General features: G+C 37.8%; 1 protein-coding gene across 3 annotated transcripts in view; it reads right to left on the bottom strand.

Annotated features, from left to right (window-relative positions):
• CPNE8 (copine 8) overlaps window positions 1–25,429 on the bottom strand; it is a 267,087-nt gene that overhangs the window by 170,407 nt on the left and 71,251 nt on the right. The gene's annotated exons all lie outside the window — the stretch shown is intronic.

The following is a 25,429-nucleotide window of genomic DNA, read 5'->3' as shown; positions in this document are numbered from 1 at the left end:
ATCAAAAATACAAATCTCATATCTCTTTTTTTGTTTTTGGCTTTCCTTCTTCCCCTTCTAAAGAATTCTAAAGAGGGAATCTTAACCTTTAGTTCTGAATAATATTATCAGTTCACTTCAGTTCAGTTAAGTGGCTCAGTCATGTCCAAAACTTTGTGACCCCATGGACTGCAGCACACCAGACTTCCCTGTCCATCACCAATTTCCCGAAGCTTGCTCAAACTCATATCCATCCAGTCAGTGATGCCTTCCAACCATCTCATCCTCTGTCATCCGCTTCTCCTTCTGCCTTCAGTCTTTTCCAGCATCAGGGTCTTTCCCAATGAGTCACTTATTTGCATCTTGAGAACCACATGAAAATATTATGCATGCTGTCTTATCAGAGAACTAACTTACTAAAGTTCAAAGAAAAACTTTTTATTAGGAATAATAAAACAACTAAAATCTGCCTGTGAATGCAAAAGATGCAGGTTCAGTCCCTGGGCCGGAAATCCCAGGGAGAAGACTGAATCCCAGGCTCAATCCCATGGAGAAGAAAATGGCAACCCACTCCAGTAGAATACTGTCTGGGAAATCCCATGGATAGAAGACCCTGGTAGGCTACAGTCATAGGATCACAAAAGAGTCCAGCACAACTTAGCGACTAAACAACAAGAAAATTATCAATCCATCATAAAGTAAAGGTCATGAGTTTATCACATAAATTGTGATAATAAAACGATGATAGAAAATATTGATGATGAAGATTCATCATGGCTATTATTAACTATCCAAAAAAGAACTATTTTGCAGAAGCTTATGCATTGGGCAATGTTTTATATCTTGGACCAAAATCATAAAGGTGAAGTCGCTCAGTCGTGTCTGACTCTTTGCAACCCCGTGGACTGTAGCCTACCAGGCTTCTCCGTCCAGGGGATTCTCCAGGCAAGAATACTGGAGTGGGTTGCCATTTCCTTCTCCAGAGGATCTTCCCAACCCAGGGATCGAACCCAGGTCTCCCACATTGGAGGCAGACACTTTAACCAAATCATAACCCAGGTAACTAATTCAACATTTCAAAAATATTAAACATTTATCTGAACAATAATAGTAATTACAGTCACCATTTATTGAGTACTCTACTTTGTTCTTCCCTGGTGGCTCAGACGGTAATCTGCCTGCCAGTGTGAGAGATGTAAGAGACATGGGTTTGATCCCTGGTTTGGGAAGATGCCCTGGATACTGGAATGGCAACTGTATTGCTGATGCTACTCACAGTGCCAATTGTCTTGCTGTTCACACTGTCTGTACTGTTGGCTGAACCCACGGCAGACAAAGCACAAAGTAAAAGGCTGGAAGAAGACCCGAGGAGAGGTAGGAACTGCAGACACATTTATTCTCTCCTGGCTGACACAGAAGACAAAGCAGCAGCCACAGCACAACCTAACACAACACAAACCTCTCTCCTGGCTGGCACAGAGGCCATAACAGCATTCACTCCTGGCTGAAGCAGCAGCTGTAGCAGTAGACACACTATATTCTCTCTTCTCGTGGCTGACTCAGCAGACACAGCCATGAGGCAGCAGTAATGCCCGCTGCTTTTTAGGTAGAGCTCATATATCAGTGTGCATATATTACAGCCCAAAGTAGCCTGTGACCAAACAAGTACCTCCTGTTGCATATGTGCAGTGCTACAAATGACCTCAGCTGTAACACAGTATTTACAAAATGTGAGGTGAGTGAGCCTGAACAGCCTTCTTGGCTAATTTGCTCTCTCCCCACAGCAGCCTCTTGCAGTTTTCTTGCCTGGAATTCCCATTGACAGACTATGGTCCATTGGGTCACAAAGAATCAGGCACAATTGAGAGACTAACACTTTCACTTTCACTTACTTTGTTCTAAGCACTTGTCACACATTACTTTAAATCTTTATCATAGGTCGGAGGGAAAGATGGCGGAGGAATAGGACGGGAAGATCACGTTCTCCCTCACAAATTCCTCAAAAGAACATTTCAACGCCGAGCAAACTCCACAAAACAACTTCTGTAGGCTGGCAGAGGACATCAGGCAACCAGAAAAGCAGACCATTGTCTTCAAAAACAGCATCCCCCCTCCCCACAGCGCGACTGAACTAGTGAGCCTAAAAACCAGCAAACAGAAGAAGTTAAACAGAGGGAACCACCTTGGAAGTGAGCCCACACGGCCCATAACATCAGAGAAGAGCCAGATATATTTTTAATTTTTTAATATTTTTAAAATCATTCTTTTTTTTTTTTGCCTTTTGCTTTTTTTTTCTTTTTTTTCCAAGCTTTTTTTTAATTGTTAAGTCTTCTGTTTCTCCTCTAATTTTTATTTCTATAACCTAGTATTACTATTTTTTTAAAAAAAAGACTTTTTTTTTTTTTAAGGCAAACACCATATATACTCTTTGGATGGTTGTTGGTGTTTTGTTTTGTTTTTGTTTGTTTGTTTGTTTTTTAATAATTCTTTTTTTTCTTTCTTCCTTTTTCCTTCTGCTTTTCTTTAATATTGTATCTTTGAAAGTCCAACCTCTACTCCAGATTTTTAATCTTTGTTGTCAATTTTGTACATTTAAAAACCCAAACTTCACTACCCAAGTTTACCTGAGAGCGAGATTACTGGCTTGTCCACTCTCTCCTCCTCTGGCCTCTCCTTTTTCTCCACCAGGTGGCCTCTGTCTCTTTTCTCCCCCATCTCTTCTCTATCCAACTCTGTGAATCTCTGTGTGTTCCAGACAGTAGAGAACACCTAAGGAACTGGTTACTGGCAGGATTTGTCTCTCTCCTACTCATTCCTCTCTCTTATCCTCCTGGTCACCTCTGTCTACTTCCTCCCTCTCCTCTTCCCCGTATAACTCTGTAAATACCTCTGAGCGGTCCAGACTATAGAGCGCACATAAGGAAGTGACTACTGGCTAGCTTGCTCTCTCCTCTCTTGATCTCACCGCATCTCATTCCAGTTACCTCTAACTACCCCCTCCATCTTCTCTTCTCCTTGTAACTCAGTGAACCTCTCTGAGTGTCCCTCAATGTGGAGAAACTTTTCATCTTTAACCTAGATGTTTTATCATCGGTGCTGTATAGATGGAGAAGTCTAGAGGCTACTGTGAAAATAAAACTGAAAACCAGAAGCAGGAAGCTTAAACCCAAAGCCTGAAAACATTAGAGAACTCTTGAATTCAGGGGACATTAAGCAATAGGAGCTCATCAAATGCCTTCATACCTACACTGAAACCAAGCTCCACCCAAGGGCCAACAAGTTCCAAAACAAGACATACCACGCAAATTCTCCAGCAACACAGGAACACTCCCCTGAGCCTCAATATACAGGCAGCTCAAAATTATCCCAAAACCTTTGATGTCTCATAACCCATTACGGGTCACTCCACTGCACTCCAGAGAGAAGAAACCCAGCTCCACCCACCAAAACTCCAACACAAGCCTCCCTAACCAGGAAACCTTGACAAGCCACTGATAGAACCCCACCCAAAGTGAGGAAGCTCCATAATAAAGAGAACTCCACAAATTATCAGAATATAAAAAGGCCACCCCAAACGCAGCAATATAACCAAGATGAAGAGACAGAGGAATACTCAGCAGGTAAAGGAACAGGAGAGTTGCCCACCAAACCAAACAAAAGAGGAAGAAGTAGGGAATCTACCTGAGAAGGAATTCCGAATATTGATAGTGAAAATGATCCAAAATCTTGAAATCAAAATGGAAACACAGATAAATAGCCTAGAGACAAGGATTGAGAAGATGCAAGAAAGGTTTAACAAGGACCTAGAAGAAATAAAAAAGAGTCAAAATATAATGAATAACACAATAAATGAGATCAGAAACACTCTGGAGGCAACAAATAGTAGAATAACGGAGGCAGAAGATAGGACTAGTGAAATAGAAGATAGAATGGTAGAAATAAATGAATCAGAGAGGAAACAAGAAAAACGAATTAAAAGAAACGAGGACAATCTCAGAGATCTCCAGGACAATATGAAATGCTCCAACATTCGAATTATAGGAGTCCCAGAAGAAGAAGACAGAAAGAAAGATCATGAGAAAATCCTTGAGGAGATAATAGTTGAAAACTTCCCTAAAATGGGGAAGGAAATAATCACCCAAGTCCAAGAAACACAGAGAGTCCCAAATAGGATAAACCCAAGGCGAAACACCCCAAGACACATATTAATCAAATTAACAAAGATCAAACACAAAGAACGAATATTAAAAGCAGCAAGGGAAAAACAACAAATAACACACAAGGGGATTCCCATAAGGATAACAGCTGATCTGTCAATAGAAACTCTTCAGGCCAGGAGGGAATGGCAAGACATACTTAAAGTGATGAAAGACAATAACCTACAGCCCAGATTACTGTACCCAGCAAGGATCTCATTCAAATACGAAGGAGAAATCAAAAGCTTTACAGACAAGCAAAAGCTGAGAGAATTCAGCACCACCAAACCAGCTCTCCAACAAATTCTAAAGGATATCCTCTAGACAGGAAACACGAAAAGGGTGTATAAACCCGAACCCAAAACAATAAAGTAAATGGCAACGGGATCATACTTATCAATAATTACCTTAAACGTAAATGGGTTGAACGCCCCAACCAAAAGACAAAGACTGGCCGAATGGATACAAAAACAAGACCCCTCTATATGCTGCTTACAAGAGACCCACCTCAAAACAAGGGACACATACAGACTGAAAGTGAAGGGCTGGAAAAAGATATACCACGCGAATAGAGACCAAAAGAAAGCAGGAGTGGCAATATTCATATCCGATAAAATAGACTTTAAAACAAAGGCTGTGAAAAGAGACAAAGAAGGCCACTACATAATGATCAAAGGAACAATCCAAGAAGAAGATATAACAATTATAAATATATATGCACCCAATATAGGAGCACCACAATATGTAAGACAAATGCTAACAAGTATGAAAGGGGAAATCAACAATAACACAATAATAGTGGGAGACTTTAATACCCCACTCACACGTATGGACAGATCAATTAAACAGAAAATTAACAAAGAAACGCAAACTTTAAATGATACATTAGATCAGTTAGACCTAATTGATATCTATAGGACATTTCACCCCAAAACAACGAATTTCACCTTTTTTTCAAGTGCTCATGGAACCTTCTCCAGGATAGATCACATCCTGGGCCATAAATCTAAACTTGATAAATTCAAAAAAATCGAAATCATTCCAAGCATCTTTTCTGACCATAATGCATTAAGATTAGATCTCAATTACAGGAGAAAAACTATTAAAAACTCCAACATATGGAGGTTGAACAACACACTTCTGAATAACCAACAAATCACAGAAGAAATCAAAAAAGAAATCAAAATATGCATAGAAACTAATGAAAATGAAAACACAACAACCCCAAACCTGTGGGAAACTATAAAAGCAGTGCTAAGAGGAAAGTTCATACCTCAAGAAACAAGAAAAAAGTCAAATAAATAACCTAACTCTACAACTAAAGCAACTAGAAAAGGAAGAGTTGGAGAACCCCAGAGTTAGTAGAAGGAAAGAAATCTTAAAAATTAGGGCAGAAATAAATGCAAAAGAAACAAAAGAGACCATAGCAAAAATCAACAAAGCCAAAAGCTGGTTCTTTGAAAGGATAAATAAAATTGACAAACCATTAGCCAGACTCATCAAGAAGCAAAGAGAGAAAAATCAAATCAATAAAATTAGAAATGAAAATGGAGAGATCACAACAGACAACACAGAAATACAAAGGATCATAAGAGACTACTATCAGCAGTTGTATGCCAATAAAATGGATAACGTGGAAGAAATGGACAAATTCTTAGGAAAGTACAATTTCCCAAAACTGAACCAGGAAGAAATAGAAAATCTTAACAGACCCATCACAAGCACGGAAATTGAAACTGTAATCAGAAACCTTCCAGCAAACAAAAGCCCAGGTCCAGATGGCTTCACAGCTGAATTCTACCAAAAATTTCGAGAAGAGCTAACACCTATCCTACTCAAACTCTTCCAGAAAATTGCAGAGGAAGGTAAACTTCCAAACTCATTCTATGAGGCCACCATCACCCTAATACCAAAACCTGACAAAGATGTCACAAAAAAAGAAAACTACAGGCCAATATCTCTGATGAACATAGACGCAAAAATCCTCAACAAAATTCTAGCAATCAGAATCCAACAACACATTAAAAAGATCATACACCATGACCAAGTGGGCTTTATCCCAGGGATGCAAGGATTCTTCAATATCCGCAAATCAATCAATGTAATTCACCACATTAACAAATTGAAAAATAAAAACCATATGATTATCTCAATAGATGCAGAGAAGGCCTTTAACAAAATTCAACATCCATTTATGATAAAAACTCTCCAGAAAGCAGGAATAGAAGGAACATATCTCAACATAATAAAAGCTATCTATGACAAACCCACAGCAAACATTATCCTCAATGGTGAAAAATTGAAAGCATTTCCCCTAAAGTCAGGAACAAGACAAGGGTGCCCACTTTCACCGCTACTATTCAACATAGTTCTGGAATTTTTGGCCACAGCAATCAGAGCAGACAAAGAAATAAAAGGAATCCAAATTGGAAAAGAAGAAGTAAAACTCTCACTGTTTGCAGATGACATGATCCTCTACATGGAAAACCCTAAAGACTCCACCAGAAAATTACTAGAGCTAATCAGTGAATATAGTAAAGTTGCAGGATATAAAATCAACACACAGAAATCCCTTGCATTCCTATACACGAATAATGAGAAAGTAGAAAAAGAAATTAAGGAAACAATTCCATTCACCATTGCAACGAAAAGAATAAAATACTTAGGAATATATCTACCTAAAGAAACTAAAGACCTATATATAGAAAACTATAAAACACTGATGAAAGAAGTCAAAGAGGACACTAATAGATGGAGAAATATACCATGTTCATGGATTGGAAGAATCAATATAGTGAAAATGAGTATACTACCCAAAGCAATTTACAAATTCAATGCAATCCCTATCAAGCTACCAGCCACATTTTTCACAGAACTAGAACAAATAATTTCAAGATTTGTATGGAAATACAAAAAACCTCGAATAGCCAAAGCAATCTTGAGAAAGAAGAATGGAACTGGAGGAATCAACTTGCCTGACTTCAGGCTCTACTACAAAGCCACAGTCATCAAGACAGTATGGTACTGGCACAAAGACAGACATATAGATCAATGGAACAAAATAGAAAGCCCAGAGATAAATCCACACACATATGGACACCTTATCTTTGACAAAGGAGGCAAGAATATACAATGGAGTAAAGACAATCTCTTTAACAAGTGGTGCTGGGAAAACTGGTCAACCACTTGTAAAAGAATGAAACTAGATCACTTTCTAACACCGCACACAAAAATAAACTCAAAATGGATTAAAGATCTAAATGTAAGATCAGAAACTATAAAACTCCTAGAGGAGAACATAGGCAAAACACTCTCAGACATAAATCACAGCAGGATCCTCTATGATCCACCTCCCAGAATTCTGGAAATAAAAGCAAAAATAAACAAATGGGATCTAATTAAAATTAAAAGCTTCTGCACAACAAAGGAAACTATAAGCAAGGTGAAAAGACAGCCTTCTGAATGGGAGGAAATAATAGCAAATGAAGCAACTGACAAACAACTAATCTCAAAAATATACAAGCAACTTCTGCAGCTCAACTCCAGAAAAATAAACGACCCAATCAAAAAATGGGCCAAAGAACTAAATAGACATTTCTCCAAAGAAGACATACGGATGGCTAACAAACACATGAAAAGATGCTCAACATCACTCATTATTAGAGAAATGCAAATCAAAACCACAATGAGGTACCACTTCACACCAGTCAGAATGGCTGCGATCCAAAAATCTGCAAGCAATAAATGCTGGAGAGGGTGTGGAGAAAAGGGAACCCTCCTACACTGTTGATGGGAATGCAAACTAGTACAGCCACTATGGAGAACAGTGTGGAGATTCCTTAAAAAATTGCAAATAGAACTCCCTTATGACCCAGCAATCCCACTTCTGGGCATACACACCGAGGAAACCAGAATTGAAAGAGACACATGTACCCCAATGTTCATCGCAGCACTGTTTATAATAGCCAGGACATGGAAACAACCTAGATGTCCATCAGCAGATGAATGGATAAGAAAGCTGTGGTACATAAACACAATGGAGTATTACTCAGCTGTTAAAAAGAATTCATTTGAATCAGTTCTGATGAGATGGATGAAACTGGAGCCGATTATACAGAGTGAAGTAAGCCAGGAAGAAAAACACCAATACAGTATACTAACACATATATATGGAATTTAGGAAGATGGCAATGACGACCCTGTATGCAAGACAGGGAAAGAGACACAGATGTGTATAACGGACTTTTGGACTCAGAGGGAGAGGGAGAGGGTGGGATGATTTGGGAGAATGACATTCTAACATGTATACTATCATGTGAATTGAATCGCCAGTCTATGTCTGACGCAGGATGCAGCATGCTTGGGGCTGGTGCATGGGGATGACCCAGAAAGATGTTATGGGGAGGGAGGTGGGAGGGGGGTTCATGTTTGGGAATGCATGTAAGAATTAAAGATTTTAAAATTTAAAAAATAAAAAACTAAATAAATAAATAAATAAATAAATAAATCTTTATCATAACTCCATAAGGTAGGTATTAGTATTCTTGTTTAAAGATGAGAAAATTGATGTATAGTGTCCCAACCTAATCCACTTTGGTTACAAAATCTACTTTCATTCTTTCTAGGACTCTTCTCTATTTCAGCATAGAATATATTAGGCCCTGGGAAGATTCAAAAATAAGCCTACCTTGGTCGTTAATTTTAAAGAAATGGGAATAAGGACATGTACCAAATAACCCAGGAGAACCCACGCACCCAACAAAAGCAGTGCAGAGGTCAAGAAGTAAAAATCTGAATCAGACAGAATCAGGGCTCTCCCAGCCTTTGTCCTGCCAGGAGGCAAGATGGTCCTCAGACCAAAGAAAAATGTATCAAATGAGCAAATGTATAACACTCTCAAAGAGAAACTCAGCCAGTACCCATATTCCTCAGCACTCGAATCCTTCTTGTGGATTTTAACACAAACCCTCACTCAGAAGGAAGACGATAGAGTGGAATTCTCACGGTAAGGTTTACTGAGTTGCATGTAAGCCAGCAATTTGGGCCTCAGCTCAATTCAGTTCAGTTGCTCAGTTGTGTCTGACTCTTTCTGACCCATGGACCACAGCACACCAGGCTACTCTGTCCCTCACCAACTCCCAGAGCTTGCTCAAACTTATGTCCATCGAGTTGGTAATGCCATCCAACCATCTCCTTCTCTGTCATCCCCTTCTCCTCCTGCCTTCAATCTTTCCTAGCATCAGAGTCTTTTCCAATGAGACAGTTCTTCGCATCAGGTGGCCAAAGTATTGGAGCTTCAATTTCAGCATCAGTCCTTCCAATGAATATCCAGGACTGGTTTCCTTTAGGATTGACTGGTTTCATCTGCTTGCAGTCCAAGGGACTCTCGTGTCTTCTTCAATACCATGGTTCAAAATTATTAATTCTTCAGTGCTCAGCTTTCTTTGTGGTCCAACTCTCACATCCATACATGACCACTGGAAAAACCATAGCTTGAACTAGACAGACTTTTGTTGCCAAAGTCAAGCCTCTGCTTCTGCTTTTTAATATCCTGTTTAAGTAGGTCATAGCTTTTCTTCCACAGAGAAATCATCTTTTAATTTAATGGCTGCAGTCACCTTCTGCAGTGACTTTGGAGCTCAAGAAAATAAAGTCTGTCACTGTTTCCATTGTTTCCCCATCTATTTGCCATGAAGTGATGGGACCTGATGCCATTATCTTAGGTTTTTTGAATGTTGACTTTTAAGCCAACTTTTTTTACTCTCCTCTTTCACATTCATCAAGAGGCTCTTCAGCATCTTTTCATTTACTGATATAAGGGTGGTATCATCTGCATTTCTGAGGTTATCGATATTTCTCCTAGCAATCTTGATCCCAGCTTGTGCTTCATCCAGCCCAGAATTTCACATGATGAAAGTTAAGTTATATAAGTTAAACTTATATAAGTTTATGCACATAAGTTAAATAAATAAGGTGACAATAGACAGCCTTGACATACTCCTTTCCAGATTTGGAACCAGTCTGTTGCTCAATGTCTGGTTCTAACTGTTGCTTCTTGACCTGCATACAGATTTCTCAGGAGGTAGGTAAGGTGGTCTGGTATGCCCATCTCTTGAAGAATTTTCCACAGTTTGTTGTGATCTGCAGTCAAAGGCTTTGACATAGTCCATAAAGCAGAAGTAAATATTTTTCTGGGACTCTCTTGCTTTCGATGATCCAACAGATGTTGGCAATTTGATCTCTGGTTGCTGTGCCTTTTCTAAATTCAGCTTGAGTATCTGGAAGAAGGGCCTCTGAGCCATTAAAACAAGTTTGTCTTAAGGGACAATGGCTTTTCAGCAATATGGGTGGCTGAGGATACTCTGCTATCTCAACAGAAGATTAACATGAAGCCATTAAAATTTTAGCTAAGCATCTATTAAATATGAACATCTAATACGCCTCCTGACACATAGCCCTGAAATTGCTTTTAACAGTGTCACTAGTGACCTTCATATTGCTAAATTAAGTGGTCACATTTCAGCTTTCATTATATCAGACTATCAGTAGCATTGAACAGAGTTGCCCATTTCCTCCTTTTTGAAGCATCCTCTTCCGATTCTTTGACACCACATTCCCCGGTTTTTCTCTTCTTAGATTCTCAGATATGCAACCTCTCGTCAGTACAATTCCAGGCCTTCTTCATCTGCCTATATTCACTCTTCTATTAGATTACTTACTCTGTTCTTTGGCTTTAAATCCCATCTACATGATGATAAATTCCAGATGTGTATCATCAACTCAGATTTGCCTCTAAGTAAAGATGGATGAGTCATAGCAGGGAGCTCTGACAAAACATGATCCATTGGAGAAGGGAATGGCAAACCACTCCAGTATACTAACCATGAGAACCCCATGAACTGTATAAAAAGGCTAAAAGATATGACACTAAAAGATGAGTCCCCCAGGTTGGAAGGCATCCAATATGCTGCTGGGAAAGAGCAGAGAACAACAACTAATAGTTCCAGAAAGAATGAAATGGCAGGCCAAAGCAGAAATGACCCTCAGTTTTGGATGTGCTTAGTGATGAAAGTAAAATCCAATGCTGAAAAGAAGAGTTTTCCATAGGAACTTAGAATGTTAGGATCATAAATTAAGGTAAATTGGATGTGGTTAAGCAGGAGATGACAAGAGTAAATAAACATTGACATATTAGGAATCAGTGAACTAAAATAGATGGGAATAGATGAATTTAACTCAGATGACTATTATATCTACTACTGCGGGCAAGAATCCCTTAGAAGAAATGGAGTAGCCCTCATAATTAACAAAAGAGTCTGAAATGCAGTACTTGCATGTAACCTTGAAAATGACAAAATGATTTCAGTTCATTTCCAGAGCAACCCATTCAATATCACAGTAATGCAGCTCTATGCTCCAACCATAGATGTAGAAGAAGCTGAAGTTTATAAGTTCTATGAAGACCTAGAAGATCTCCTAGAATTAATAGCAAAAAAAACATGTCTTATTCATCATAGGGGACTGGAAGCCAAAAGTAGGAAGTCAAGAGATTCCTGGAGTAACAGGCAAGTTTGGCCTCAAAGTACAAAATGAAACAGGGTGAAAGCTAACAGAATTCTGCCACGAGAACATGCTGGTCATAGCAAACATCCTTTTTCAACAATACAAGAGAGAACTTTACACATGGATTTCACCAAATGGTCATACCAAAATCAGATTGATTACATTCTTTGTAGACAAAGATGGAGAAACTATATCCAGTCAGCAGAAACAAGACCTGGAGCTGGCTGTGGGTCAGATCATCATCACAGCAAAAATCAGGCTTAAACTAAAGAAGGCAGGGAAAACCACTAGGCCAGTCAGATATGACTTAAATGAAATCCCCCATAAATATACAGTGGAGATGACAAATAGAATCAAGAGACTAGATCTAGTAAACAGAGTGCCTGAAGAACTAAGGACAGAGGTCCATCATATTGTAGAGGAGGCAGTGAACAACACCATCCCAAAGAGAAAGAAATGCAAGAAGACAAAGCGGTTGTCTGACAAAGACAAACTAGTTGTCTTTACAAAGAGCGGAGGAAAGAAGAGAAGCAAAAAGCAAGGGAGAAAGGGAAAGGTGTACTCACTAAATGCAGAGTTCCACAGAATAGCAAGGAGAGACAATGCCTTCTTCAATGAACTATGCAAAGAAACAGAGAAAAACTAAAGAAAGGGTAAGATTAGTAATATCTTTAAGGAAACTGGAAAAATCAAAGGAATATTTCATGCAAAGATGGGCACAATAAAGGACAGAAACAGTAAAGACCTAACAGAAGCAGAAGAGATCAAGATGAGATGGAAAGGATACACGGAAGGACTGTACAAAAAGGATCTCAATGACCCAGATAACCACAATGGTGATCTCTCACTCAGAGCCAGACATTCTGGAGTGTGAAGTCAAGTGGGTGTGAGGAAGCTCTGCTGCCAATAAAGCTAGTGGAGGTTATGGAACTCCAGCTGAGCTATTTAAAATCTTAAAAGATGATGCTATTAAAGCACTGCACTCAATACGTTAGCAAATTGGAAAACCCAGCAGTGGCCACAGGAGTGGAAAAGTTCAATCTTCATCCCAATTCCCAAGAAGGGCAGTACTAAAGAATGTCCAAATCACTGGACAATTGTATTCATCTCCAAGGCTACTAAGGTTATGTTCAAAAAGCTGGGTTTAGAAAAAGCAGAGAAACTAGAGAGCAAATTGCTAACATTTGCTGGATCATACAAAGCAAGGGAATTCCAGAAAAACATCTACCTCTGTTTCATTGACTACACTAGAGCCTTTGACCGTGTGGATCATAACAAACTGTGGAAAACTCTTAAAGAGATGGGAATATCAGATAATCTTACCTCTTTTCCTGAGAAACTGGTATGCCATTAAAGAAGCAACAGTTAGAACCCTGTATGGAACAACTGACTGGCTCAGGACTGAGAAAGGAGTATGACAAGGCTGTTTATTGTCACTTTGTTTAGATATCTTATATGCAGAGCACATCATGCAAAAATGCCAGGCTGGATGAAGCAGAAGCTGGAATCAAGATTGCAGGGAGAAATATCAACAACCTCCGACATGCAGATGATACCACTCTAATGGCAGAAAGCAAAGAGGAACTAAAGAGCCTCTTTATGAAGGTGAAGGAGAAGAGTGAAAAAGCTGGCTTAAAACTCAATATTAAAAAAAAACAAAAACAAAAACAAAAAACTAAGATGATGTCATCTGGTCCCATCACTTCATGGCAAATAGAAGGGGAAAAGGTGGAAGCAGTGACCAATTTCTTCTTCTTGGGCTCTAAAATCAATGTGGATGGTGACTTGCAGCCAGGAAATTAGAAGACTGCTTCTTGGCAGGAAAACTATGACAATCCTAGACACTGTGTTTAAAAGCAGAGACATCACTTTGCTGACAAAGATCCATAGAGTCAAATCTATGGTCTTTACAATAGTCATGTACAGATGTGACAGCTGGAAAATAAAGAAGGCAGTGAAGTGAAAGTCACTCAGGTGTGTCTGACTCTTTGCGACCCTGTGTACTATATAATAGTCCATGGAATTCTCCAGGCCAGAATACTAGAGTGGATAGCCTTTCCCTTCTCCAGGTGATCTTCCCAACCCAGGGACCAAACCCAGGTTTCCCTCAGTACAGGAAGATTTTTTAACAGCTGAGCCACAAAGGAAGGACAAAAATACTGGAGTGGGTACTCTATCCCTTCTCCAGTGAATCTTCTTGACCCAGGAATCAAACAGGGGTCTCCTGCACTGCAGGTGAATTCTTTACCAACTGTACTATCAGGGAAGCCAAAGAAGGCAGAACACTGAACAACTGATGCTTTTGAACTGTGATTCTGGAAAAGACTCTTGAAAATCCCTTGGAAAGCAAGGAGATCAAACCAGTTAATCCTAAAGGAAAGCACCCCCGAATACTCTTTCTTAGAACTGATGTTGAAGCTGAAGCTCCAATATTTTGGCCACCGTATGTGAACAGCAGACTCATTAGAAAAGACCATGATGCTGGGAAAGATTGAAGGCAGAAACAGAAGAGGGTGACAGAGGATGAGATGGTTGGATGGAATCACAGATTCAAGGGACATGAACTTGGGCAAACTCCAGGAGGTGGTGAGGGACAGGGAAGCCTGGCATGCTGCAGTCTATGGGGTTACGACATGACGTGGTGGCTAAACAACAACAACAAAGACTCATGCATACAACTATCTTGTTGACTTATACCTGTGGTTTTCTTATGGGGTCCTCACAATTAACATTTAACCTGAAATATTTATTTTATACCACAGCTACCATCCCAGTGCTTTCTGACATAGGGTGGTGTCATTGGCACATCTTAAGTTACTGGTATTTTTCCCGGAATTCTTGATTCCAGCTCGTGCTTCATCCAGCCCGGCATTTTGCATGATGTACTCTGCATATAAGTTAAATAAGCAGAGTGACAATATACAGCGTTGACATACTCCTTTCCAAATTTGGAACCAGTCCGTTGTTCTATGTCCTGTTCTAACTGTTGCTTCTTGACCTGCATATAGATTTCTCAGGAGGCAGGTAAGATAGTCTGGTATTCCCATCTCTTTAAGAATTTTCCAATACAATCCCAAAGAAAGGCAATGACAAAGAATGTTTGGCATTCCAATCCCAAAGAAAGGCAATGTCAAAAGAATGCTCAAACTACTGTACAATTGCACTCACCTCACACACTAGCACAGTAATGCTTTAAATTCTTCAAGCCAGGCTTCAACAGTTTGTGAACCGTGAACTTCCAGATGTTCAATCTGGATTTTAAAAAGGCAGAGGAACCAGAGACCAAAATGCCAATATCCACTGCATCATCACAAAAGCAAGAGAGTTCCAAGAAAACATCTACTTCTGCTTTATTGAGTACATCAAAGACTTTGACTGTGTGGATCACAGTAAACTGTGGAAAATTATGACACCACTCTTATGGCAGAAAGCGAAGAAGAACTAAAGAGCATCTGGATGAAAGTGAAATAAGAAAGTGAAAAAATTGCCTTAAAACTCAACATTCAAAAAACTAAGATCATGGCATCCAGTCCCATCACTTCATGGCAATTAGATGGGGAAATAGTGGAAACAGTAACTTTATTTTGGGGGCTCCATAATCACTGCAAATGGTGACTGGAATCATGAAATTAAAAGATGCTTGCTCATTGAAGCAAAGACATTACTTTATCAACAAAGGTCCATCTAGTCAAGGCAATGGTTTTTCCAGTAGTCATGTATGGATGGGATAGTTGGACTATAAAGAAAGCTGAGTGCTAAAGAGTTGATGCATTTGAACTGTTATGTTGGAAAAGACTTGGGAGTTCCTTGGACTGCAAGGAGATCCAACCAGTCCATCCTAGAGGAAATCAGTCCTGAATATTCATTGGAAGAACTGATTCTAAGGCTGAAATTACTTTGCCCACCTGATGCAAAGAACTGACTCATTGGAAAAGACCCTGATTCTGGGAGAGATTGCAGATGGGAGGGGAAGGGGATGACAGAGGATGAGATGGTTGGATGGCATTAATGACTTGATGGACATGAGTTTGAGCAAGCTCTGGGAGTTGATGATAGACAGGGAAGCTGGAGTGCTTCTGTCTATGAGGTCACAAAGAGTCGGACATGACTGAGTGACTGAAATGAACTGAAGAATTTTCCAGTTTGCTATGACCGCACAGTCTAAGGCTTTCATGTAGTCAATAAAGCAGAAAGAGATGTGGGGTTTTGTTTGTTTGTTTGTTTGTTTGTTTCGGAATTCTCTTGCTTTTTCTATGATCTAATGTATGTTGGTAATTTGATGTCTGGTTTCTCTGCCTTTTCTAAATCCAGCTTGAACATCTGAAAGTTCTCAGTTCGCATACTGTTGAAGCCCGCTTAGAGAATTTTGAGCATTATTTTGATAGTGTGTGAGATGAGTGCAATTGCGCAGTAGTTTAAACATCTTTGGCATTGCCTTTCTTTGGGACTGGAATGAAAACTGCCTTTCTACAGTCCTGTGGCCACTGCAGAGTTTTCCACATTTGGTGGCATATTGAGTGCAGCACTCTCAGAGCATATTTTTTAGGATTAGAAATAGTTCAGCTGGAATATCATCACCTCCACTAGCTTTGTTCATAGTGATGCTTCCTCAGGCCCACTTGACTTCACATTCCAGGATGTCTGGCTCTAATTGAGTGATCACCCCATCACAGTTATCTGGGTCATTATGATCCTTTTTTGTATAGTTTTGTGTATTCTTGCCACCACTTCCTGATATCTTCTGCTTCTGTTAGGTCCATAACATTTCTATCCTTTATTGTGCCTGTCTTTGCATGAAATTTTTCCTTGGTATCTCTAATTTTTGTGAAGAGATCTCTAGTCTTTCCCATTCTGTTGTTTTCCTCTATTTCTTTGCATTGTTCACTTAGCAAGGCTTTCTTTCCTTTCCTTTCTATTCTTCAGAATTCCTTATCAGATGTATATATCTTCCCTTCTCTCCCTTGCCTTTTACTTCTCTTCTTTTCTCAGCTATTTATAAGGCCTCCTCCAACAACCATTTTGCCTTTTTGCATTTTTTCTTCTCGGGGATGGTTTTGATCACTACCTCCTATACAATGTCATGAACTTTTGTCCATAGTTCTTCAGGCAATCTGTCTATCAGATCTAATCCTTTGCATCTGTTTGTCACTTTCACTGTATAATTGTAAGGAATTTGATTTAGGTCATACCTGCATGGCCTAGTGGTTTTCCCTATTTTCTTCAATTTAGGTCTGAATTTGGCAATAAGGAGTTCATGATCTGAACCACAGTCAGATCCTGGTCTTGTTTTTGCTGAATGTATAGAGCTTCTCCATTTTGGGCTGCAAAGAATATAATCAATCTGATTTTATATTGACCATCCGGTGATGTCCGGTGTAGTCTTCTCTTGTGTTTTTGAAGACAGTGTTTGCTATGACCACTGTGTTCTCTTGGCTGTTAGCCTTTGCCCTGCTTCATTCTGTACTTTAAGGCCAAATTTGCCTGTTACTCCAGGTATCTTTTGACTTCCTACTTTTGCATTCCAGTCTCTGATGATGAAAAGAACTTTTTTTTTTTTTTTGATGTTAGATCTAGAAGATATTATAGGTCATTATGGAACCATTTGACTTCAGCTTCTTTGGCATTAGTGGTTGGGGCATAGACTTGGATTACTGTGGTACTGAATAGGTTGTCTTGGAAATGAACAGAGATTATTCTGTCATTTTTGAGACTGTACCCAAGTACTGGATTTTGAACTCTTTTGTTTACTATGAGTGCTACTCCTTTTCTTCTAAGTGATTCTTGCCCACAGTAGTGGATGTAATGGTCATCCTAATTAAATTCACCCAATCCAGTCCATTTTAATTCACTGATTCCTAAAATTTCAATGTTCACTCTTGCCATCTCCTGTCTGACCACTTCCAATTTACCTTGATTCATGACCTAACATTCCATTTTCCTATGCAATATTGTTCTTTACCACATCGGACTTTACTTCCATCTCCAGTCCATCTCCACATCCACAACTGGGCATTGTTTTCACTTTGGTTCTGTCTCTTCATTCTTTCTGGAGTTATTTCTCCACTCTTTCCCAGTATATATTGGGTACCTACCAACCTGGGGAGTCAGGGTGATATCATTCTGCCTTTTCATACTGTTCATGGGATTCTCAAGGGAAGAATACTGAAGTAGTTTGCCATTCCCTTCTCGAGTGGACCACATTTTGTCAGAACTCTCCAGCATGACCCATCTGTCTTGGGTGGCCCTACATGGCATAGCTCATAGTTTCATTTGGATTAGACATGGCTGTGATCAAGGCGATCAGTTTGGTTAGTTTTCCGTGATTATGGTTTTCATTCTCTCTGCCCTCTAAGAAATAGGGATAAGAGGTTTGTGGAAGCTTCCTCATAAAAATTGCAAACTGGCATAATAAGAAATTTATAGATAAATTATGACAGTTCATCTCATAGAAAAAATGCTAATTTTTACCAGAGGGTGGAATTATTAACTATCAATCAAGTGATTAATCTTCTTGACTTAAATAAAATTTGTGTTGTTGTTTTGTCTAGTTGCTAAGTCATGTCTGATTCTTTGCAACCCCTATGGACTGCAGCATACCAGGCTTCCCTGTCCTTCACTATCTCCTGAAGTTTGCTCAAACTCAAGTTTAGGTCTTAGCTGATACCTTAAATCATAAAATAAAATTTTTATAATTCTTTGGAAAATGCACAGTTGCATATTATTCTGTGCAGGCTGTTGGGGTCCTTTAATGCACCAGGACCTGGTGGTCCTGAGGCGATGATAAGAAAGTGAAAGATAGAAAGAGGCTGATACTCCCTGGTTTAGGCAGAAAACCAATAGTCCTTGATACAGGACTTGCATCTCTTACAAAGGCACCGGGTGCCACCTCGAGAGAGTCTTAGAAGCCCGGGCAGGAGAGTGAGCAAGACCAGTCTCTGCGCTCCATGGAATCAGCCAAAGAGAGAGAGAAAGAGAAAGAAAGAAAGAAAGAAAGAAAGAAAGAAAGAAAGAAAGAAAGAAAGAAAGAAAGAAAGAGAGAAAGAAAGAAAGAGAGAAAGAAAGAAAAGAAAGAAAGAAAGAAAGAAAGAAAGACACTGGGACCCAAGCTCTGATGGAGCAAAGGTGCTTTAATGATTTTTCTAAGAGCATATATAAGCTGTGGTACAAGAAGTTTCTTATGACTATGATAAAGATCAGAAAACCAAGCATATAGTAACTGTTACCAAAGGAACAAGGGATTAATAATGGTCACAAGGTCAGAAGACCATCCATATCTCAAGAAAGGGGATGGAGACTAAGCAGTTTTGTCGTAAAGAGAATGTTTACTAAAGGAGACTCAAGCCTGTCTCACACAACAACCTTGGTTCCTGGGAGCAGCGTGCTGCTCTGCTTGAAAAGAAACAAAGGACTTGTGAGAAACAGCATGTAGGAATCCTCCTGTTAAACACTCCCCAACAGCAGGCCACAAAGCGTTACAATTTTGAGGAAAGAGAAATATTAATATTTGGTAATTGTATACACCCAGAAACAGCTACTTAAAAAAACATTGCAACCAGTATCCTAAAACATCTTTTTCTGAATATCAACAATACTGAATTTTTAGAAGTACCCACACATGACTGAGCGACTGAACTGAACTGAATACACCTGATTACAATAATCTCTGGCACAAGGAACATATATAAATATGTGGACAGGAGAATGCTTTAACATAATTATATAGCATTAAATGTCCTTATCTCATAAATAGAAAACTGTTAGAAAAAAAAATTTTCTCCACAAATGTGAAAGTTTTAAGTTATTTGAAAAAGTATGTAAACTGTTAATTTTATTAGAAAACAAAATACTGTTTGTTGCAAAACTTTACACAAAAAAATAAAATACAATTCACAATCAAGTCATTGCAAGTTTTCCTTTGTTTTATACTTGAGCTAACTGGATAAATACCTGTTTTTTCCCTGTAGGAATAAGTCTTGCTGAAAATAACAGAATGGAAATAGTCTTGATTTTTAAATCAACTAATTGTTAAACTGCTCCACAAGAGCTATACTGGAAAGAACATTTATCTGTTGATTGCACCAAGCAAATGAACTCTGTTATGAGAAAAATGTTCATGAAGGTTTAATATATTGCGGAAGGCCAGAACAATCACTCTATCTCACATTCATTTGTCTAAATGAAAATCATGAAGAAAAAGAGCTCATGTGGACTACAGCACATTCTTTATATCAGTTATTAAATTAGAATTAAACCTGAGTAGCAGTGATATGGACTGAAGCCTACCAGGAGGAGCCTGGTAGGCTGCAGTCCATGGGGTCGCGAAGAGTCGGACATGACTGAGCGTCTTCACTTTCACTTTTCACTTTCATGCATTGGAGAAGGAAATGGCAACCCACTCCAGTGTTCTTGCCTGGAGAATCCCAGGGATGGTGGAGCCTCGTGGGCTTCCGACTATGGGGTTACACAGAGTCAGAAACGACTGAAGCGACTTAGCAGCAGCAGCAGTGATATACAGAGGAGAGTCTCCAGGGATTAGACAAGAAGATTAGATAAACTGAATACTGCAGACATAATATTAAGATAAATTTAGGTTAAAAAAGAAAGCTTTAGTTTAGGATGATACATATTTAACCTGCATAAAGGATGCCAAATGTAAGTATGGGCAAGTGCATTGGTTTGCACATGCAAACACACATAAATACCATGCTCACATACATACACACACATAAACAACCAAAATTACAGATTTACATTGGTAAACAACTCCTACTGGGAGTTAAACAATGAGATTACCAGAGAATCCATGGATCTTTTCATCTAAGGGTAAAACATAAGAGTACTGTAATATAACTCACTATATAAGACTTTTTTTTTCCAAATCAATGATTTCAAATTCACTTAATTATAAGAAGACACAGAGAAAATCTGAAGATTTCGTCTAGATCTTATATCATTATATATGAATGAGATGGTTATAGATGTACATACAAATACACACACCACAAAGAGAAGTAAATTGACTTCCAATATTCTTGGTTAAGACAGAGTATTTCATATAAGGGGATTTCATTCATTTTTGGGGGGATCCTTTGTTTTTAGGATGAACCTAAATCCATTACCATAAAAAAGAACACCTTGATTATATCTCTGTAATTATCACACATAAAATATAGACAACTAAACTCCATCAATTTTAAAAATTAAATTATAGTTATTTCACACCTTAATTAAAACATTCAATATTAAATCATAATTACAAAAATAACAATAAGGAACTACTTTAACCATGTCATTGCTGGCTATTCATTCTGTGATTAGTGACAAGTTTTATCATGTGAAGATTAAAAAAAGAGGACTAAATTTATTCAGGAGGACTTTACTAGGAAATATGGGTTGATATCAGTGACATTTTCCTTTATGTGAGACAAACATTAACTTTTTTTTTTTTTTGACTGGAGAAAAACCACTTTAAAATGTTGTGTTGGTTTCTGCTATACAACAATTCATATCAGTCATAATTATATATAAATCTCCTCCTTCCTGAACTTCCTCTCTCCCAAATCCCTTCCCTCTAGGTCATCACAGAGCACCAGGCTGGGCTTCCTGTGTTACATAGCAGCTTCCTCCTATGATACACATAATAGTGTATATATGTCAATGCTACTTTCTCAATTAATCCCACCTCCTCCTCCTGCTGTGTTCACGAGTCTGTTCTCTGTGTCTGAGTCTCCATTCCTTCTTAACAAAATCGGTACCATTTTCCTAGATCCCATATACATGTGTTATACAATATTTTCTATTATCTTTCTGACTTACTTCACTCTGTACAATAGGCTCTAGGTTCATACATCTCACTAAAACTGATTCAAATTCATTCCTATTATGGTTGAGAAGTATTCCCTTGCATATATGTAAAATATCTTCTTTATTCATTCAACTGCTGATGGACATCTAGGTTGCTCCAATGTCCTGGCTATTGAAAATAGAGTTGTTCTGAATACTGGCTATATATGTCTTTTTGAATTGTGGTTTTCTCGGGTTATATGTAGAGCAGTGGGATTGCTGGGGTATATGGTAGATTTCAGTTCAGTTCAGTTCAGTTGCCAGTAGTGTCTGACTTTTTGCAACCCCATGAACTGCAGCACACCAGGCTTCCCTGTCCATCACCAACTCCCGGAGTTCACTCAAACTCACATCCATCGAGTCGGTGATGCCATCCAGGTAGATTTATTCCTAGATTTTTAAGAATCTCCATACTGTTCTCTACAATGACTGTATCAATTTACATTCCCACCAACAGTGCAAGGGGAATCCCTTTTTTTCCCACATCCTCTCCAGTATTTATTGTTTGTACATTTTTTGATGATGGCCATTCTGACCTCAATATAGTTTTGATTTGCATTTCTCTAGTAATGAGCAATATTGAGCATCTTTTCACATGTTTATTGGACATCTCTGTGTCTTCTTTAGATAAAGGTATGCTCAGTTCTTATGCCCATTTTTTGACTGAGATATTTGTTTTCTGATATTGAGTTGTATGAGCTGCTTTTTTTCTTGATGAATCTGGCTAATGGTTTCTCAGTTTTATCTTCACAAAGAACCAGCTTTTAAGTTTACTGATTGTTGCTATTGTTTCCTTCATTTTTTTTTCAATTATTTCTGCTCTGATCTTTATGATAACTTTCCTTCTAGTAACTTTGTTTTTTGTTGCTGTTCTTCCTCTTCTTTTTTTTTAGTTGTTTTATGTGTAAGATTAGGTTGTTTGTTTGATATTTTTCTCATTTCTTTGAGGTGGACTTGTATTGCTATAACCTTCCCTCTTTGCACTGTTTTTACTGCATCCCACATGTTTTGAGTTGTGTTTTGCTGTCATTCATTTCTAGGTATTTTTTAATTTCCTCTTTGATTTTTAAAATAATTTCTTGGTTATTTAGAAGCATATGGTTTAGCTTCCAGTTGTCTGTGTTTTTTACAGTTTTATTTCATGTAGTTGATATCTAATCTTATGTCACTGTGGTCAGAAAAGGTACTTGATACAATTTTGGTATTCTTAAATTTACCAAGATATAATTTATAATCCAAGATGTGATCTCTCCTGGAGAATGTTCCCTGTGCACTTGAGGAAAAAAAAAAAGGTATATTTCTACTGCTTTTGGATGGAATGTCCCATAAATATCAATTAGGTCCATCTGCTGCAATATGGAATTTAAGGGTACTGTTTACTTATTAACTTTCTGTCCACATGATCTGTCCTTTGGTGTGAAAGTGGTGTTAAATTCCCCCACTATTACTGTGTCACTCTCAATTTCACCTTTTATAATTGTTAGTATTTGCCATATATATTGAGGTGCTCCTATGTTGAGTGCATATATATTTATAATTTTTATGTCTTCTTCTTGGAATGATCCCTTGATCATTATTTAATGTTCTTCTTTGTCTCTTGTAATGGTCTTTATTTTAAAGTCTATTTTGTCTGATATGAATATTGCTACCCCTGCTTTCTTTTGATCTCATTCTCAGCATGAGAAGGTAGCATTTCCAGCTCAAGAAGAGTTCAAAATTCAAAGTTCTAAGTAACAGTTTCTACTGGATACAGATTAACACTGGTGTAAAAAAATCACAAAATCATAAGTCAAATCATTTAAGCAGGAATAGTGGTGAGAATTACTTACAGAACTAAGGTTTAATTAGGTCTAAATGAGAGTATGCAATGGCAATATGATTTGACAATGTTGATATAAAATAGGATAATTGCAACTAGCAAGTGAAAATCCCTGATTATTTATGTAATAAACATCAAAGGATACTAACAGCAAAAAAAAGTGCCTCCTAATGAACGTTCACATCATCAACAACAGATTTGCTAAAAGAACTGAACCTGTGTCTGATCACCCTTTTGAGTCAGTTTGTCAAATTGAAGATATGCATGCCAATTCCTTTTAAGTGTGCAAAACTAAATTATAATGTCAAGGGGTACACACTTGGATAATAAAACCATAAAGGCACATGCATGAACACATGTGTCATTATTCTTTGAAAACTGAGTGCTCTGATTAGGAGGGGCACATGGAAGGAAATTCTGGGTGGCTGGTAAAGGTGTATTTTTGACCTTTCTAATGGTTACAAAGACGTTTGCCTTATGATAATTCATTGTGTTTTCTACTTTTTGTCTTGTTTTCTCTATTTTTAACAATAAAAAAGAGAAAAAAAACACAAAATAATAATTTCCTCACTTAAAAACAATTAAGAAAATTCAGTGATAGTCTAACTGCAAAATTGTACAAACAGATATTTTAACGGGATTTCTTCATACAGGATGAAAAATGATCCTTGAAGCAAACATACAATTACATGAAGAAATGAAGAGTACCTGATAGGAAACCAGGGAAATATATGTAAAGTCTTAAAATCTATTGATGATTAAAAAAATACTAAAATGCCTTGTGTGTTCATATTATATACAAAACTAACACTGATAAGAGAATAGGAGTTGAGATAATGAGTTAAAATGTTTTGAAGACCAAGAACTTTTGAGAATTTGTTACAAAACTAGTTTATAACAGATTCTAAAATATCCATTATGTATGTTGAAATCTTTAGGGCAACTATTAAGATAGTAGTTAAAGAAAGTAAAACTAACAAGGTAATAATGGAAAAGATATAAAGAGATAGATAGATAGCTATGAAGAAAGGAGTTCAGATGATAGATGAATATTCAAATCCACAGGAGGAAAGGAAAGATAAAGATTTGAGATATGTGAATAAAATAAAAGAAATAGTAAAATGATGTTTTACCAGATACAATTATAAATTATCTAAATACTCCCAATAAATGACAAAGATTACAAATTTAAGTTTACATTTAATCCAAACTATCTACTCTTTTTGAGATACATGTCAAATATAAAACATGAGAAAGTCAAACGCAAATCTATGAGGTAAGATAAATGATATAAACATTACACAAATGCAAACAGTTTTAATTATTCACTTAATAAACAAAGTAGAATTTAAGGCAAGAAACATTTCCAGAAAAGAATAAAAACCCTGAACATCTTTTTTCAGGAAATAAGGACAAGCTAAAAGAATGACAGGGTAACTTTTAACAGACACCAAAGGTGTTCCCACTGGGCAAATTTGGAACAATTTAAGCACCCCCCAAAAATGATAGTATCATATGAAAAACTAGTGAATAACAAAAGAAATCCTAAGCCCACAATTATAAAATAATTTTAAGTGTTAAGTTTAATGAGGAAGGAGACATTCGCATAATTAAAAAATCTACCCAAATATTCATCAACTACCATCTGTATATAACTACCATCTGTATAACTCTTAGAATGCCCTCCCAAAACTAATATTAACTAGAAAATGAGACAGTAACTTTTTGATAGGGAAAATTAGCATAAAACACTTTGATCAAGTGATGAAAATTAACCTAATCAGAAATGGGACAAATCAAAATTTTATGCCACCAGATACCATACAATAAGAAGAGCACAGTACCACTTCTGTGATACTCTACTCAAAAATGCCATCATGAGGGGGGAAAAAAATCACACAAAACCATAATAAAAGAAATTCTGAAAAGTAGCTGAAATTCCATCTACAAAAGTGTCAAAAATACCAAGTTAACAAAAACTGAGAAACTATTTCAGATCAAGTAGAAAACAACAACAACAACAACAAAA

Source organism: Ovis canadensis, chromosome 3 (assembly GCF_042477335.2).
Source record: "Ovis canadensis isolate MfBH-ARS-UI-01 breed Bighorn chromosome 3, ARS-UI_OviCan_v2, whole genome shotgun sequence".
In the NCBI taxonomy this organism is placed as follows: domain Eukaryota; kingdom Metazoa; phylum Chordata; class Mammalia; order Artiodactyla; family Bovidae; genus Ovis; species Ovis canadensis.
The sequence above is the reverse complement of the archived record's forward strand: the minus strand, read 5'-3'. Positions and strand labels throughout refer to the sequence as shown.